Raw genomic sequence first — 19,289 nt, 5'->3', positions numbered from 1 at the left:
TTTGGAGCCTAGGTGTTTTCAAAATACATGAAAGATTACTTCAAATATAGAAGTGGATTCCCTCCATCCAAGAAGGAGGCTGGGTCTGTGCAAGACGGGAGTGACATGGGAGGGACAGAACAAAGTGAGCGAGGCTCCAGCCCGCAATGCCCTGCACCGGGAGACACTGACTGCAGCTGCCATGTGGCTCAGTATGAATGCCCAGCTGCAGACTGCTACGGATGGGTTACTGAAGGACCTCAGAGCCACACCCACACTGTCCCTTCTAGTAACTTCTCTATGTGCAAATGTACAAAATGAGGGGGGAGGTTATGATAAGAACAAGATGTCTCTTTCAGTTTTTCACATCTGTCCTATTAATATTGAGTCAATGACGACATCCTTTTCAATAAAAAGGGTGAATAGTAACATCAGAGTCTCCAACGGCCTCACCTGGTTCTTCCACCCCCGCTACCTGCTCCTCTCTCCCATGCATCTCTGAAAGTGGAAACCCCATGCTTCCAGTTGCCTGGGAAGAAGTGTTGGGCCAGTTTCTCCCTTCCTCTCACCCTGTGTCCAGTCCACCAGCAAATTCTATTGTCTTCACTTTCAGAGCACTCGAGGGTCTGACTGGCTGACGCCACCCTGCTGCCCTCTGCCCACATCTCTGTCACACCCGAATGGGTTCTTCCTGTGGGGACCTGCTTTTCTGCTTCTATCTCTGCATGGTCATCAGATTTCTCCCGTAAAGGCTGGGTCAGACCACGTCACTCTTCTAGAATCTCCTCCAATGGCTCCCCATCTCCGTTGGGAAAACCATAGTCTCACGATGACCAACAAGGTCCCTATGCAATATGGCACCGCTGCCCACACCTCTGCCACCTCATCACCTCCCATTACTCACTGTCCTTAGGCACAAGGGCCCACATCTCCCTTGCCAAGCACACTCCCCTCGCCTGAGGCACTTGGACCTGCTGTTCTTTGCCCCTGGAGTGCTGTCCCCCATAGATCGGCTTGACTTCTCTGTTAAAATGCTGCTGCCTCCCTGAGGCCTTCCCTGGCCATCCATATGAAGGAGAAACTCTCCTTGGTTTACATGATCTCCTTTCACTATTTTCTCCCCTAGCAGCTTTCAACCTGGCTGAAACAACCTGGCTGCCGGCTTGTTGCTTTCTGTTGTTATTGCCTGACATATCCCCAGTGCAGGTAGGAGGGACTGGAAGTCATAAGTACTTAGGAAATACAGGTTCAGTGAATGAATAGAGGCAGGTGTTTTTCTTTACAGCCTACAGGCCATTTACAGAAGTGATTATTCCATAAAAAGCACCACAACGTGGCAATATAATGTGCTGTGTGTGGGTGTGTGTATGTCTTGTGGAACCTCAAATTCAGGATTATATACCTGATGTGCAGCTGAGGCCAAACACTGAGTCACAGGTGCTTAGAGATAAAAACTTACTTGATTTGGCCAAAGTGAGAAGGTGAATGGACAAGATCCCTCAAACCCATCTTAACAAAAAGAAGAAGCAGGGAGTTTTTATGCAGCAGGAGAATAAGGTAGGGGAGTTTCAGGAATCCAGGGGAAAAAGTCTGTGTTCATCATAGATAAAACCTTGAGCAACAAGACTTCTGGGCATCAACAGCTGGTTACAATGTCTTTCAGGGCGTTGATTCCTTCCGCAGACTTTTTTTGTGACCCTGAAGTTATTTCCTCCAGCTTGACAAAGAAACAGGACATCAGCAGTTTATATTTATATTGTAGGAACATAGAATGTTGGGCAAAAAGTGAGCAGTTAACATGTGCCATCAAGCAAGGGCCTGATCAGAATTTTCATTATTTTAGTGACTAAAAAAATCTGTGTTGCTGAAATCCCAAAGGGCCCAGTTACATGTATGTGTGTGTGTGTGTGTGTATGTATATATGTATGTGAACATGTATATATAACTTCATGATGATAAATACCTGAAATAATTATCATTTTATAATTGCCCCTGCTCCACACTTACATTGGAATCAAAGCATATTATAGGCCATTCTTCAAGAATGTTTTATATAAATCTGGGTGCTCCTGTGTTGGGTACATATATACTTAGAAGAGTTAAATCTTCTGATTGAATTGAACGCTTTACCATTATGCAGTGCTCATCTTTGTCTTTTTTGATTATTGTTGGTTTAAAGTCTGTTTTGTCCAAAATTAAAATAGCAACCCCTACTTTTTCTTTTGTTTTGTTTTCTAGTTTCTTGGTAGATTTTTCTTCATCTCTTTACTTTGAGCCTATGGGTGTCATTGAATTGAGATGGGTCTCTTGAAGACAGTATACAATTGGGTCTTGCTTTTTAAGCAACTTGCCACTCTGTGACTTTTAAGTGGGGCATTCAACCCACTTATGTTCAAGGTTAATATTGATATGTGAGGATTTGATCTTCTTATCATTATATCAGCTAGTTATCACACAGACTTGATTATTTGGTGTTTTAAAATAGTGTCAATGGTCTATGTATTTAAGTGTGCTTTGTGTTGGCTGATAATGGTCTTTCTTTTCCATTTTTAGCACTCCCTTAAAGACCTCATGTAAGGACAGTCTGGTGGTAATGAATTCCCTTAGCATTTGCTTATCTGAAAATGATCTTATTTCTCCTTTGCTTATGAAGCTTAGTTTGGCTGCATATAAAATATTTGGTTGGAATTTATTTTCTTTAGGAATGCTGAATATAGGTTCCCAATCTCTTCTGACTTACAGGGTTTCTGCTGGAAGATCTACTGTCAGCCTGATAGGGTTCCCTTTGTAGGTGACCTGCCCCTTTTCTCTAGCTTCTTTTAATACTTTTTTCTTTCATGTTGACCTTGGAGAATCTGATGACTATGCGTCTTGGAAATGGTCATCTTGTATACTATCTCACAGGGGTTATCTACACTTCCTGAATTTGAATGTTTGCCTCTCTAGTGAGGTTGGGTAAATTTTATGGACAATATCCTAAACTATGTTTTCAAGTTGGTTGCTTTCTCTGCTTCCCTTTCAGAGATGCCAATGAGTCATAGATTTGTCTTTTTACATAATCCCAGATTTCTTGGAGGCCTTGTTCATTCTTTTTAATTCTTTTTATGATTTTCATCTGACAGAGTTGATTTGAAGAACTGGTCTTTGAGCTCTGAGATTCTTTTCTCAGGCTGGTCTATTCTGCTGTTAATACTTGTGATTGTATTGTGAAATTCAGCTCTATCAACTCAGTTCAATTCTTTCTTATGAAGACTATTTCATCTTTCATGTCTTGTATTGTTTTATTGGATTCCTTAGGTTTTTTTGGATTGCGTTTTGGCATTCTTCTGAATCTCAGTGATCTTCATTCCTATCCAGATTCTGAATTCTATACCTGTCATTTCAGCCATTTCAGTCTGCTTAACAACCATTCCTGCGGAATGAGTGTGGTTGTTTGGAGGTAAGAAAACAGTCTGGCTTTTTGAGTAGCCAGAGTTCTTGTGCTGTTTTTTTCCTTATCGGTGTAGGATGATGTTCCATTAACCTTTGATTTTGATGTCCTTTGGATTGGGATTTTTTGCTTTTTTATTACTTGATGCTCTTGAGGGTTTGATTGTGGTATAAGGTAGAATCAGTCGACTGGCTTTGTTTCAGGGAGAATTTAGGGGACCAGGGCTCGGCTCATCACTCCTGGGCTGCATGCGCTAATGCCGGGGGGCTAGTACCACATCCCCAGCTTTGTTCTCTGTCCCCTTGAAGTTAGGAACCCGCTGCACTGGGAAGGTCGAGGTGTTCCCTCCCAGTCTGCTGGCAACAACACTCTGATGGGGGGCCCAGTAAAGTGCTTCATCAGGGTGGTAGCAGCAACACCTACAAAGAGACTGAGATAACAACACCATAATGTAAGTAGACTTCAATACTCCACTGACAGTATTAGACAGATCAACAAGGCAGGAAACTAACAAAAATATTCAGAACCTGAACTCAACACTTGATCATATAGACATAATAGACATCTGCAGATCTCATCACCAAAACCCAACAGAATATACATTCTTCTCATCTGCACATGGCACATGCTCTAAAATTGACCAAAAAATTGGCCATAAAACAATTCTCAGCAAATTTTAAAAAATGGAAATTATACCAACCACATTCTTGGACCATAGTACAATAAAAACAGAAATTAATGTTAAGAAGATCACCCCAAACCATACAATTACATGGAAATTAAATAACCTGTTCCTGAATGACTTTTGGGTAAACAATAAAATTAAGGCAAAAGTCAAGACATTTTTTGAAACTAATGAAAACAAAGATACTACATACCAGAAGCTCTAGGACACAGCTAAAGTAGTGTTTATACCAGTATTGTTTATAGCACAGTGTTTATAAGAAAGTTCATAGCACTAAACACCCACATCAAAAAGTTAGAAAGATCTCAAATTAACTGCCTAACATCACACTTGAAGGAACTAGGAAAACAAGAGCAAACCAATCTCAAAGCTAGAAGAATAGAAAAAATAACCAAAATCAGAGCTGAACTAAATGAAACTGAGATGCAAAAAAAAAAAAAAAAAAAAAAAAAAAAAAAAAAAAAATCATACAAAGGATAAATGAAATTGGAAGTTGGTTGTCTTGAAAGAATAAATAAGATTGATAGAGCACTAGCTAGACTAATAACGATAAAAAGAGGGAAGATCCAAACAAATACAATTAGAAATGACAAAGGGGACATTAACATTGACCCCACGAAAAAAATTACCCTCAGAGACTATTACAAACACCTCTATGCACAAATACTACAAAGCTACAAGAAATGGATACATTCCTGGAAACATACAACCTCCCAAGACTGAACCAGGGAGAAATTGAAACCCTGAGTAGATCAATAATGAGTTCCAAAATTGAATTAGTAATGAAAAGCTTAGCAACCAGGGAATACCCCGAACCAGATGGATTCACAGCCAAATTCTGCCCGATGTATAAAGAAGAGCTGGTATCATTCCTACTGAAATTATTCCAAAAAATTGAGGAGGAGTAACTCCTCTCTAATGCATCCTTTGAGGCCAGCATGATTCTGATACTAAAACCTAGCAGAGATGCAACTAAAAAAAAAAAAAAAAAATAGGCCAGGCATGGTGGCTCACGCCTGTAATCCTACCACTTTGGGAGGCCGAGGCTAGCAGATCACGAGGTCAGGAGACCAAGACCATCCTGGCCAACATGGTAAAACCCTGTCTCTACTAAAAATACAAAAAAAAAAAAAATGCTGGGCATGATGACAAGGGCCTGTAGTCCCAGCTACTTGGGAGGCTGAGGCAGAAGAATTGCTTGAACCTGGGAGGCAGATCTTGCAGTGAGCCAAGATCACGCCACTGCACTCCAGCCTGAGTGACAGAGAGAGACTCTGTCTCAATAATAATAATAATAATAATAATAATAATAATGTCAGGCCAGTATCTTTGATGAACATAGATGCAAAAGTCCTCAGCAAAACACTAGCAAAGCAAATACAGCAGCACATTAAAAAGCTAATCCACCATGATTAAGTAGGCTTTATTCCTGGGACACAAGGTTGGTTTAACATGCACAAATCAATAAATGATTTATGGTTGAACAATACATGGTTCAGCACATGCAAATCACATAAAGAGAAATAAAAACAAAAACTCCATGATCATCTCAATAGATACAGAAAGGCTTTTAATAAAATTCAACATCCCTTTATCCCTTCAAAACCTTCAACAAAGTCAGCATTGAAGAAACACATCTCAAAATAACAACAGCCATCTATGACAAACCCAAGCCAGCATTAGACTGACCAGGCAAAAGCTGGAAGCATTCCTCTTGAGAACCAGAATAAGATGAGAATGTCCACTCTCACCACTCCTATTCAACGTAGTACTAGAAATCCTAGCCAGAGCAATCAGGAAAGAGAAAAAAAAAGGCATCCAAATAGGATAACAGAAAGTCAAACTAGCCCTGTTTGCAGATGATATGACTTTATATCTAGGAAACCTCATAGTTTCTGTCCAAAAGCTCCTAGATCTGATAAAAAACTTTGGCAAAGTTTTGGGATACAAAATCAATGTACAAAAATCAGTAAGATTTTAATACACCAACAATGTCCAAGCTGAGGTCCAAATCAAGAATGCAATCCCATTCACAATAGCTACAAAAAAATAAAATACCTAGGAAATACAGCTACCTGGTGAGGTGAAAGAGCTCTGCAATGAGAATAACCAAATGCTGTTCAAAGAAATCAGAGATGAGACAAGCAAATGGAAAAACATGCCATGCTCATTAATTGGAAGAATCAATATTGTTAAAATGGCCATATTGCCCAAAGCAATTTACAGATTCAATGCATTCCTATCAGACTACCAATGACATTCTTCACAGAATTAGAAAAAAAATTGTAAAATTTACATGAAACCAAAAAAGGGCCCAAATAGCCAAAGCAATCGGAACAAAATGAACAAAACTGGAGGCATCACATTGCATAACTTCAAACTATACTACAGGGCTGCGGTATCCAAAACGGCATGATACTGGTACAAAAATGGACACATTGACCAATGAGAAAAATAGAGAGCTCAAAAATAGAGCTGCACATCTACAACCACCTGATCTTCAACAAAGTTGTCAAAAGCTAGCAATGGGGAAAGGACCCTCTATTCAATAAATGGTGCTGAGATAACTGGCTAGATATATGCATAAGATTGAAACTGGACCCCTTTCTTTCACCATATACACGAATCAACTCGAGATCGATTAAAGCCTTAAATATAAAACCTAATACTATAAAAATCCTAGGTGAAAACCCAGGAAATACCACTCTGGACATAGGCCCTGGCAAAGATGTCGTGATGAAGACACAAAAAGCATTTGCAACAAAAACAAAAATAGATAAATGGGATCTAATTAAACTAAAGAGCTTTGCACAGAAAAAAAAACTATCAACAGAGTAAATGGACAATCTACAGAATGGGACAAAATATTTGCAAACACAAAGAAGGAAAAATAGACACCGGGGCCTATTTGAGGGTAAAAGGTGAGAGGAGGGTGAGGATCAAAAAACTACCTCGTACTATGCTCATCACCTGGTTAAGGAAATAATCTGTATATTAAACCCCCAAGACACAGAATTTACCTATATAACAACCCTGCATATTTACCCCTGAACCTAAAACTTAAAAAAAAAAAAGTTTTGTAAATGTTTCATAACAGTCCTTACACTGCTTTTCCATGTTATCTAACTTTATTTCTGCTCTAATTTTTTATCTACTTTTGATGAACATTTGTGCTTTCATGTGAGGTACACAGAGCAGCATAGATATAAAATTTCATCTTTGCATCCTTGCATAGAATCTCATCATTTTGTACTTGCCTCTGTGTCTTTGCCAAATGCAAATGCTTTGTCCCTGCTTCTGAATGTCTTGCTATAACTCCCACCGCAACACCACGATTGACGCAGACTCGGTGTTCATTGCCATGTCCAGCCGCGGAGCTGTGCTGGGTGGCTGCATGTAGGTTTCCTGCATTCGTGTGAACCTGCCCTGTGTTTATCTGTACTTCAACCTGACAGTCCATTTATAAACCCTCTAAGCCATGGATTATTTTCTGTGTTCTCATTTATAAACACCTTGAAAAGTGTCACAAATGGTTAGGTTTGTAATATGTTTTTCAGGAAGATGAGGATGAGGAGATTTTACTAGCAATAAGATTACTACTTTGCTATTTTAAAAGAGCAAAATAGTTAATGTTTATACTATTTATTTTACAGTTTAGGTGCTTTTAAAATTTGGGATTAGAAATTTCAACATCATTTATAGTTATATCAAATGGTTTGCTTCCCACCACCCCCACCCCCCGACCACTCCCCAAGACTACCATGAATTCTGTTTTGATTTATGTGGAAGAACTAATTGGTCCGGAGCTAAGTCCTTCCTCCCGAATTTGGGGCTGTGACTTTCTTCTTTCTCTTCTGGCCCACATTGCTCCTGGGAACTGTGACCTCTGCAGTGGCATCCTCCTCAGGTGTGTTTGCTGGGAGTTGTTAGAAAACTTAATGACTGAGATAGGGCTTCTAGTAGACTAAAGAGAAATAGTTCAACATCATACGTGTTTATCTCAAAACATGAGGCCTTGTCATGGCCAAAGTTTTAAAGGCATTTACTTACACTTTAGATTTTTTTAAGTTATGGGTTCCTTCAGAAATATCCAGTATTTTTGACAAATTTCTGAAAGCTAACTCATCTTGCTCCTTCTGTATAAAATGTCTTTCTATCTATATTTAAGTTAGTTTATTTTGTAATAAATTATCAATTTATTTTATTTGGAAGGTAACTACATCATTACTTGCTACCAGTTTAATATTTAAATATTTACTATTACTATTTTAATATTTTATTTTTTATTTTAACTTTAACATAGGGTCACTAAAAGGTATTAATAAATTCCTAATGAATATTTTTGGTCTGTTATTTGCTTTGCTTTTATAATTCATACATTATAATGACATGACAGGCATGACTTTCAAAACATCAAAGATGTTGTGAACAATGAGAACACATGGACACAGGGAGGGGAATAACAAACACTGGGGCCTGTTGGTGGGGATGAGGGGAGGGAGAGTATCAGGAAAAGTAGCTAATGCATGCTGGCTTAATACTAGGTGAAGGGTTGGTAGGTGCAGCAAACCATCACGGCACACCTTTACCTGTGTGACAAACCTGCACATCCTGCACATGTATCCCAGAACTTAAAGTAAAATAAAAGATTTTTAAAATGCTGATTTTCTTTAAGTGTTTGGAAAGAATGAGTCGATAGTCATATTTACCATATCTATTGATTTTTGGTAAGTGTGATGAAAAAAACCTCATATGATGACTATGGATTTGTTAATCTTTATTTTCAAAATTTATTTTTATAAGTTAATAAATTCTAATTAATTTTAAAATTTAGCTTCAAGTTTTTCCATCAAATTGTGCTTTATGTAAAGGTAAAATCACTAGTTGTATAAAATTCTAAGGGCTGACATTGCTAGGGACAATTGGCAAAGATGTCAATGTAAACACAGACAATCATGGACCCACTGCACTGTTCTAAGGGGTTACCTGTATTTGCTATTTCATCCTCACATAGCTTATGACAGGGTAATTTTATCATCTGTATTTTTTTCCTTGAGGAAATTAAGGCAGGGTAGGTGTCCGTGGCTTATCTTTGATGACACAGGAGAATCAGGAGGCTATGTGTGTGTGTGTGTGTGTGTGTGTGTGTCTGTGTGTGTGTGTATGTATTGGAGGCTGATGATGGGAATTGGCCCCTATGGTGATGGAAGCTCAGAAGTCACACCATCATCATGGGCACACTGGGGAACAGGAGAGCCTGGGATGTAATTCAGCCCTGAAGGCCTGAGAATCGTGGCTTAGATGTCCAGTGGCAGGAGAGGATGTCAGCCCCAGCTCAAGGAGAGAGAGAAAATCTGCCCATCCTCCACCTCGTTTGTTCTATTTGGGTCCTCATGGGATCGGAGAATGCCACATTGGTGAGAGTGGATCTTCCTCAGTCTCATTTTTCCTGGAAACATCCTCATAGACACACCCAGAAATCAAGTTTAAACAGATTTCTGGGCGTTCCTTAGGCCAGTCAAGTTGACACCTAACATCAACCATCACAAACCCTTAGTCACCAATGCCACCCATTATGGCTGCATCCATACAGTTTTTATAAGGAATGTTATGCTTACGCACCTATCACATATTTAGGTACATGAATTCTATAGAGGCAGCCAAAATACACACACACACATACACATCACATGACTGTAGCACCCTTTTATATACATTCTGAGATGTATAGATATACACACAGGTATAGGTACATACACATATAGAGATAGATATAGATAATCAGTAGATAGGTAGATAGATAATTCAGACGACTGGATGGAGGGATGCGCAGATGCATGGACGATAGACAGTCAGACACTGAAAGTAGTCTGTGGCAGGGAGCCAATGGGGAGTCCCACTTTTTGCCAGTATACATCCATTTTCATGCTGGGGGAAGGTCCACTCTCCAAAGGAAGTGCTGAACTGCAAAAGTGATACCAAAATTGACAACTAAGGTAGTCACACAACATAAAAATATCTCCATGGCCATAGCAGATCTTGAAGTGCCACATAATTAAAGAACATTTGCACATTCATTCACTTATTCATTCATAATTTTTTTTTTTTTAGATAGGATCTCGCTTAGTCACCCAGGCTGGAGCCCAGTGGCACCATCAACCTCTCCAGGATCAGGCGATCCTCCCACTTCAGCCTCCTGAGTAGCTGGGACTACAGGCATGCACCAACACACCAGGCTAATTTTTGTGTTTTTCACAGAGACTGGGTTTCACCATGTTGTCCAGGCCTGTCTTGACCTCCTGGGCTCAAGTGATCCACCTGCCTTGGCGTCCCAAAGTGCTGGGATTACAGGTGTGAGCCACTGCACCCGGCCTCATTCATGAGTTTGACGTGAACGACCGCTGTTTGTCCAGGTCTTGGAGCTGGGAATGTACAGGTGAGTGTGCCACACAGCCCTTCTCATAGGGGGAGGAACCCCATACAGCAGTTATAACAGAGTACGAGCTGTGCAGAAGTAAAAAGAAAGAGGGAGAATCCAACTGGAGGAGGGAAAGATGTCCAAGGGGTGGTGGTAGTAGAGAGGAGTCCTAAAGGAAGAGAGATATGTTCTAGGCAGACAGGAGGGATATGGGGATATGTCACTGCAGGAAAGAAGAGCCACCCAGAGCCACACACCAGGATGGTGGGCACCCATCCCTACCCTCTACTCTGTTCAGGGAGCCCCTTTCGATGCTTTCTTATAAGGCGTCTTCCTCAAAGGAGGATACTTTAAGAAGTAATTGTCATGCCCGTTAGGGGAATGGCAGAGCTTGGACAGGAGAGCTGTGAGCGGTGGGGGCTACGGCTTGTAGAATGATTGCCTTGGCTCTGATACAAGCACTGGAAATCACACTACATAAAATGCTCTCGTGAGTAATAGATCTTTTAAAGTTTGGATAAGCACTATAAAAAATAGACCTTTCAGCAAGTTTTATATCCACTTTAAAAGAATTTTAATTGTATTTTTTAAAATAATCACTTTGGGTTCTAAGTAACATAAAATTAAATATCACTGAAATAATGTCAGTGCTCTGACATATTTATTGACTGAGAAGGGGTTAACCAGGTCATGCTCTGTTTGATGTTGCCAGCAACGTGTTCTATAACCGGGTATTTGCATATATATGGCTCATGGAACAGAAGCACATTTTGCAAGTGAGTTTTACAGTTACAGTAAAAGATTCAGGTCTAAAATATATGGCTGTTATTTTTGCGTTGAGTGTTACCTGTTCTTGCTGAATTTCGTTTTCATTACTGAAATGTTTATATGCTGTGTATATAGCCGTAAAGTGGTCTAAACTCTTCTTCCCCATGTGTAGAATCAGTTTTTTTATATACCTCAAATAGCTTGAAGATACCAATGGAATGAAACCTGTTTTCAGGATTATAAACATTTTACAGAGAGAAACAAAACATCATTTTTCTTTTTGTTGCAAAAGGTATGCTAAAAGCATGTCAGTTGTTTTGAAGTTGACCTATTTCTTTTTCATTCAGCCAGGTTCATTTTTATCCATGCCTGGCCTTCCTAACATCAAAGAAGAAGAAATATGATGTAATGTTGAGTAATTTGTGCAATAAATCTTTACTTATTAACACAGTAATTAAGTACTTATTTAATTTTTTTATTTTAGTAGTTTTGGTGGCACAAGTGGTTTTTAAATGGATGAATTTTACAGTGATGAAGTCTAAAATTTAAGTGCACTGGTCACCCCGAGTAGTGTACATTGTACCCAATATGTAGTTTTTTACCCCTCACCTCCACTCCCACCCTTCCTATTATGAGTCTCCATAGTCCACCATATCACTCTATATGCCTTTTTGTACCCATAGCCTAGCTCCCACTTATAAGTGAGAGCATACAATATTTGGTTTTCCATTCCTGAGTTACTTCACTTAGAGTAATAATCTCCAGCTCTATTCAAGTTGTTGCAAAAGATATTTTGTTCTTTTTATGGCTGAGTAGTATTCCATGGAGCATATGTATTACATTTTCTTTATCCACTCATTGGTCAATGGGCACTTAGGTTGGTTTAATATCTTTGCAATTGTGAATTGTGCTGCAATAAACATACGTGTGCAGGTGTCTTTTTAATAGAATGATTTTTTTTCCCTTGGGTAGATGTCTAGTAGTGGGATTGCTGGATTGAATGGTAGATTGCTTTTAGTTCTTTAAGGAATCTCTATACTGTTTTCCATAGTGGTTTTACCAATTTACATTCCCACCGGCAGTGTATAACTGTTCTCTTTTCACCGCATCCATCCCAATATCTATTGTTTTTTGACTTTTTAATGATGGCCATTCTTGCCAGAATAAGGTGGTATCTCACTGTGGTTTTAATTTGCATTTCTCCGATGATTAGTGATGTTGAGCATTTTTTTATGTTTGTTGTCCATTTGTATATCTTCTTTTGAGAAATATCTGTTCATGTCATTTGTCCACTTTTTTATGAGGTTATTTGTTTTTTTCTTGTTGATTTGTTGGAGTTCTTTGTAGAGTCTGGATATTAGTCCTTTGTCAGATGCATAGTTTGCAAATGTTTTCTTCCATTCTGTGAGTTGTCTGTTTACTCTGGTGATTATTTCTTTTGCTGTACAGAAGCTTTTTAGTTTAATTAAGTCCATGTATTTTGTTTTGTTTTTGTTGCATTTGCTTTTGGGGTCTTAGTCATGAATTCTTTGCCTAGGCCCCTGTCCAGAAGGGTTTTTCCTAGGTGATCCTCTAGAATTATGGTTTTAGGTCTTAGATTTAAGTCTTTTGTCCATCTTGAAATTATTTTTGTGTAAGGTAAGAAATAGGGATCCAGTTGTTTTCTTACCCACGTGGCTAGTCAGGTTTCCCAGCACCATTTATTAAATAGGGTGTCTTTTCCCCACTTTTGTTTTTGTATGCTTTGTCAAAGATCAGTTGGTTGTAAGTATTTGGCTTTATTTCTGGGTTTTCTATTCTGTTCCATTGTTCCATGTCTCTACTTTTATACCAGTACCATGCTGTTTTGGTAACTATAGCTCTGTAAATTTGAAGCTGGGTAATGTGATGCCTCCAGCTTTGTTCCTTTTGCTTAGTCTTGCTTTGGCTATTTGGGATCTTTTTTGGTTCCACATGAATTTTTAGGATTGTTTCTTCTAATTCTGTGAAAAATGACATTGGTGTTTTGATAGGAATTGCATTGAATCTGTAGATTTGCTTTGGACAGTATGGTTTTGCAATATTGATTCTTGCAAGCCATGAGCATGGGATGTGTTTCCATTTGTTTGTGTCATCTATGACTTCATTCAGCAGTGTTTTGTAGTTCTCCTTGTAGAGATCTTTCATCTCCTTTGTTAAGTATGTTCCTAAGTATTTTACTTTATTTTATTATTTTATTTTATTTTTGCAGCTGCTGTAAAAGGGATAGAGTTCTTGATTTGATTCTCAGCTTGGTTGTTGATGGTGTATAGCAGTGTTACTGATTTGTGTACATTGATATTGAGACTTTACTGAATTTGCTTATCAAATCTAGGAGTCTTTTGGAGGAGTCTTTAGGGTTTTCTAGGCATATGAGCATATCATCAGTGAACAGCGACAGTTTGACTTCCTTTTTTCCAATTTGGATGCCCCTTATTTCTTTCTCTTACCTCATTGCTATGGATAGGATTTCCAGTAGTACATCGAATAGAAGTGGTGAAATTGGGCATCCTGGTATTACCCCAGTTCTCAGGCGGAATGCTTTCTCCATTCAGTATGATGTTGTCTGTGGGTTTGTCATATATGGCTTTTATTATTTTGAGGTAAGTCCCTTCTTTTTTTTTTTTTTCTTTTTGACGGAGTCTCACTCTGTTGCCCAGGCCAGAGTGCAGTGGCACGATCTCAGCTCATTGCAACCTCCGCCTCCCAGGTTCAAGCGATTCTCCTACCTCAGCCTCCTGAGTAGCTGGGACTACAGATGCACACAACTGCACCTGGCTAATTTTTGTATTTTTAATACAGACGGGGTTTCACCACATTGCCCAAGCTTGTCTTGAACTCCTGACCTCGTGTTCCACCCACTTCGGCCTCCCAAAGTGCTCGGGTTACAGGCATGAGCCACCACACCCAGCCCAAGATAAGTCCCTTCTATATTTAAATTGTTGAGGGTTTTCTATCATAAAGGGATGCTGGATTTTATTAAATGCTTTTTTTTCATCTATTGAAATGATCATATATTTTTTGTTTTTAATTCTGTTTATGTGATGTGTCACATTTATTAACTCACATATGTTAAATCATCCCTGCATTCCTGGGATAAAACTCACTTAATCATGGTGTATTATCTTTTAAATGTGCTGTTGGATTTGGTTAGCTAGTGTTTTGTTGAGGATTTCTGCATTTATGTTAGGATATCGGTCTGCAGATTTTTTGTTGTTGTTATGTCCTTTCCTGGTTTTGGTATTAGGGTGATAGCAGCTTCATTGAATGATTCAGAGAGGATTCCCTCCTTCTCAATCTTTTGGAACAGTTTTAATAGGATTGGTACCAATTCATCTTTGAATGTCTGGTAGAATTCAGCTGTGAATCCATCCGGCCCTGGGCTTTTTTGTTGCTATTGGCAATTTTTGCATTACTGATTCAATCTCACTCCTTGTTATTGGTCTGTTCAGGGTTTCTATTTCTTCTTGATTTAATCTAGGAAGGTTTTATGTTTCCAGGAGTTTATCTATTTCCTCCAGAATTTTTAGTTTGTGGACATAGATGTGTTCATAGTAGTCTCGAATGACCTTTCGTGTTTCTGTGGTGTCAGTTGTAATGTCTCCAGTTTTATTTCTAATTGAGTTCATTTGAATTTTCTCTCTCTTTTCTTGGTTAGTCGAACTAATGGTTTATCAGTGTTGTTTATCTTTTCAAAGAATTAGTTTTTGTTTCATTGATCTTTTGCATTTTTTGTTTCAATTTCATTTAGTTCCGCTCTTATCTTTGTTATTTTCTTCTACCAGCTTTGGGCTTAGTTCTTGTTTCTCCAGTTCCTTGACGTGTGACCTTAGCTTGTCAATTTGTGATCTTTCAGGCCTTTGGATATAGGTATTTAGTGCTATAAACTTTTCTCTTAGCACTGCTTTTACTGTATCCCAGAAGTTTTGATAACTTATGTCACTATTATTATTCATTTCAAAGAATTTTTTAATTTACATCTTGATTTTATCATTAACCCAAAAATCATTCAGGAGCAGATTGTTTTATTTTCATGTATTTGTGTAGTTTTGAGGGTTTTATTTGTAGTTGTTTTATAGTTTTATTCCACTGTGATCTGAAAATATATTTGATATGATTTCATTTTTTTTTAATTTATTGAGACTTGTTTTGCGTCATATCACAGAGTCAGTCTTGGAGAGTGTTCCACGTGCTGATGAGAAGAATGTATATTCTGCAGTTCTTAGGTAGAATGCTCTGTAAATATCCTTTATATCCACAATAAGCACTTATTATAATTGGACCACAACCAAACTGAAAATACCTTCTGTTATATAAGTTGTCAAGAATGAAAGCAGGTTTAAAATGAATTACAAGGATAAGGTTTCTATGGGTTAACCATATACCATATTGAGTACAAGTAATTGCTTTTCTAGATACAATTGTTTCATCTATTTATTTATATATACTCAGCAATACCTATTAAGAATTTTTTTTCTAATTCTCTTAACTTATTCTACACATTTTTAAAAAACTCTATTTTTTAAGTAGATTTTTTATTGTGGTAGATATAAAGCATAAAATTTACCTTTTTAATTATTTTAAAGTTTTCAAGTCAGAGAACTGTGTACATTCTCAATGTTGTACAGCACCACCATTAGTTACAGAATGATTTTTTATTACCCAAAATGGAAACTCTGTATCCATTATCCAGTCACTCCCATTTCCCCCATCTCTAGTCCCTGGAGACCACAAATTTGTTTTCTGTATCTGTGGATTTGCCTGTTCTGGAGATTTCACATAAATGAAATCATACGACATGTAGTTTTTTGTGTCTAACTGCCTTGACTTTGCATAGCAATTGTACTTCTAGGTATATACCCAAGAGAATTGAAAGCAGGTTTCCAAATAAAAACTCGTACACCAATGTTTATAGCAGTGCTATTTACAGTAATCAAAAAAGTGGACATCACTCGGATGTCAATGTCAGTGGATGAATAAATAAACACAAGGCAGTATATCTAAAAATAAAATGGAACACTGGTCAGCCATAGGAGTAAAGTACTCATAGAGGCTATAACAAGTCTAAACCTCAAATGCATTATCTTAAGTAGATTTTTGTAGGCAAAATTTTCATAGAACAATTAGGCTGGTCCCTTTGTTGACTCAGTGTTGCTGACTGTAGCTGTAGCTGGGAAATTCATTGCCTGTTGGGTTTGGAGACTGTGGCTGAGTGCCATGGGGCCACCTTCCATCCCTGGCCATCCAGAGCCTCTTCAGCCACCTTGATGCAGAGCTCCATCATCCTTGTATAACAAGAGACAGACCACCTACAGGGCGAATTAGCAGATGGAAAGATAATGTAAGACACCTTCCTGGATCTAACTGTGGGGCTAAGGGCAGATACTTATATTCTCTGAAGTTAACTTCATCTACAAAAAGAGGAAATAAGACCAGGTGATTACAAATTTCCTGCAACTTTGAAATTCTGAGACAAAAATAAAAATAAAAAATAAATAGCTATCCACGGTCTACATCGAGAGCTGCTAAGTCCATGGAGGGTTAGAAGGAACAAGCAGAAAGGCTGTTGCAAAGCCTGACCTTGCAGGAGTGACAGCCCACCTGCTTTAGGTGGGCATTTGCAGGAGAGCAGGGGTTGGGGCATTGGTGGTGGCCCGTCTGGCAGCATAGACATAGAGTGTCTGCTGAATGCATATGGCAGGAATCACTGTAAGAAAGATGTGAGGAAGATTTGTCCAGTGCACCCAGGAAGGCAGGGCCTGTTTGCAGAAAGCAATAATGCTGGCTGGGGACGAAGGAGGTCATGGTCACAGGGACGTTCCCAGGGCCTCATGGTTATTGACTTTAGATGTGTTGGGAGTGACTGGGGTGGGAGAAGGCAAAGGGTAAGAAAACATGGCCTTTGTGCTGGGCTCCCGGCCTTGCTGGGAGACTGACGTGGTGCAGTGACTATGGCTGATCTGCACACATGAGGCATCGGGGAACACAGGCCACAGTGACCATCACCGATGCTCATGAGTACTGCATGCCAGCACTATGCAAGTAGCATGAGGACGATGGATGGTGGGGGAATTCTGGCTGGGAGAGAGTGAGGAGGAAGCATTTAGTTGAGAAAATAAAGGCTTCAAGGAGCAGTCATGAGAAGGGGGCCAGGTGGGATAGTGAGGTTCCCGACAGAAAAGTCTAGAGCAAGGCTCAGATGCAGAAGGCAGTCCTTGCTGATGGCAGCAGGGGACACTGTGGCTGCCATGGGGGTGTGGGGCTGGGGTATTACTGGGATGCAGAGGAGAAGGTATGAAAATCCAGACCCCTGCAGGCCACCTGGCACCTTTACCTACCACTCTCAGCCCTGCTGGTCTCTGACTTGGTCCAAAGCAGGCCCCTTGTCCCATGCCTCAGCTGGCCCTGGGCTGCCCTGCCTGGGACCCTTTACACAATACAGCAGCATCCTCTCCCGAGGCTTGGGGCCCCTGAAGGGGCACCCAAGAGCCTGTGGTCAGGGCGTGTTCTGAGAAGGTATTTTAAACACCACCACCCTGGGGGATTGTCTTCCATTCCCTCTCACCAGTTTCTGCTTCCAAATGAATACCACATTCCAGATTAGAGGACTTCTTGCAAGATCGCCTCAGGTATCTGTGGAAGAAGTAAAGGTTTGCTGACAGATGAGGATTAAAAACAGTTCACTTGTGGGAAAATTATGTTTTAAAAAGGCTTTGTTTTTGGCAACGCATTATACCAGAAAAAAAATGACTAATGAAATAGTTTCAGACACACACACTTACACACACACAGAGAGACACTCAAACACACACACAGACATTTATACACACACACTTAAACAGACATACACAAAGACAAACAGAGATACAAATGCATACACAAGGCACACACACATACTGACTAATATACACACACACAGCTTTCAGCCAACGTCAGCACCCTCAATCTATACTCATCACAAACCTGACATTGTGGTTACCTGCTAAACACTTGTCACTGTGTAAGATAACCTTGAATCAGACAAATATTTGTGATATATAGCACTATAGCACTAAATGCAAGCTTGAGATTATCTAAGAAATAAAAAGATAAGAAAAACATCAATGACTTATTTTCTAAAGAGGGCCGAAGAAATAAAGATGTCATGATTGGAGAAAGAAAGAAAAGGAATTCATCGATCTCTCATTGTCTCACATTCCCCAAGCCACGCAGGGCAGGGGCTCCTGACCAAGTCCTTCAGAGCCTGGCTGCAAGGACAGTCGGTGGGCATGTCAGCCGTGGGTGGTGCGAAGTCCAGGATCTGCCTGGATCTGCCACCCGATGCTTCATTGAGAAAAGACACAGAAAAGTCAGCCAGGAGAGAGCTCAATGGTTCAAAATTCTCTCCATGATTACTTTTGGCTGAGGGGCACTGAACATTTGACGTTGATTGGCTGCATGAGCACGATGTGTGGCCCGAGCCCTCGGCTGCTGGACACGGAGGCATTTGCAGATTTGCTGATGACTCTGTCCCTCTCTGGCTTCTTGATCAGTTAACACAACCGTGTGATTCAGACCACAAACCTCCACATGGCTCATTCCACTCCCAGGCCTTTCAACCCCATTTGGGTTTCAACATAGGCATTTGGGGAGACACAAACATTCACACCACAGCAAGGTCTGACTCAACTCCAACTCCTCTCTTATTCCAAATTGCAGATCTCACAAGGTCATATTTTTATTTATAGTACTTTAAGAGCATCTATATTTGAGTAATTAAATAACTCTTCATCCTAAGGGAGGCTTTTGGCAGAATGAAAGGCAGTGCTATTAACACTGGCTCCAAAACAAAGGTGTGGATCAGAACAGTCCTCGGGAACAGGAGCGAGGCCACCGTCACCTTTGTTTACATAACTAAGTTTAACTGTTTCCTCCACTGTCAGGTATTTTCCTGCATCTGACATTGTTGCTCTCTTTTCTTTTTCTTTTTCTTTTTTTCCTTTTTGAGATGA

General features: G+C 39.6%; 1 long non-coding RNA gene across 1 annotated transcript in view; it reads right to left on the bottom strand.

Annotated features, from left to right (window-relative positions):
• Positions 1–11,251: 11,251 nt before the first annotated feature.
• The window catches only part of LOC129397721 (uncharacterized), a 33,372-nt gene continuing 25,334 nt past the window's right edge, over positions 11,252–19,289 (bottom strand). The window contains exons 2-3 of the long non-coding RNA XR_008625306.2: positions 17,864–17,931; positions 11,252–16,607 (exon numbers count right to left, since the gene is read on the bottom strand). This is a non-coding gene — a long non-coding RNA (uncharacterized LOC129397721). The remainder of the gene's footprint in view (positions 16,608–17,863; positions 17,932–19,289) is intronic.

The sequence above is a fragment of the Pan paniscus genome, chromosome 4 (assembly GCF_029289425.2).
Source record: "Pan paniscus chromosome 4, NHGRI_mPanPan1-v2.0_pri, whole genome shotgun sequence".
Lineage (NCBI taxonomy): Eukaryota > Metazoa > Chordata > Mammalia > Primates > Hominidae > Pan > Pan paniscus.
The sequence above is the reverse complement of the archived record's forward strand: the minus strand, read 5'-3'. Positions and strand labels throughout refer to the sequence as shown.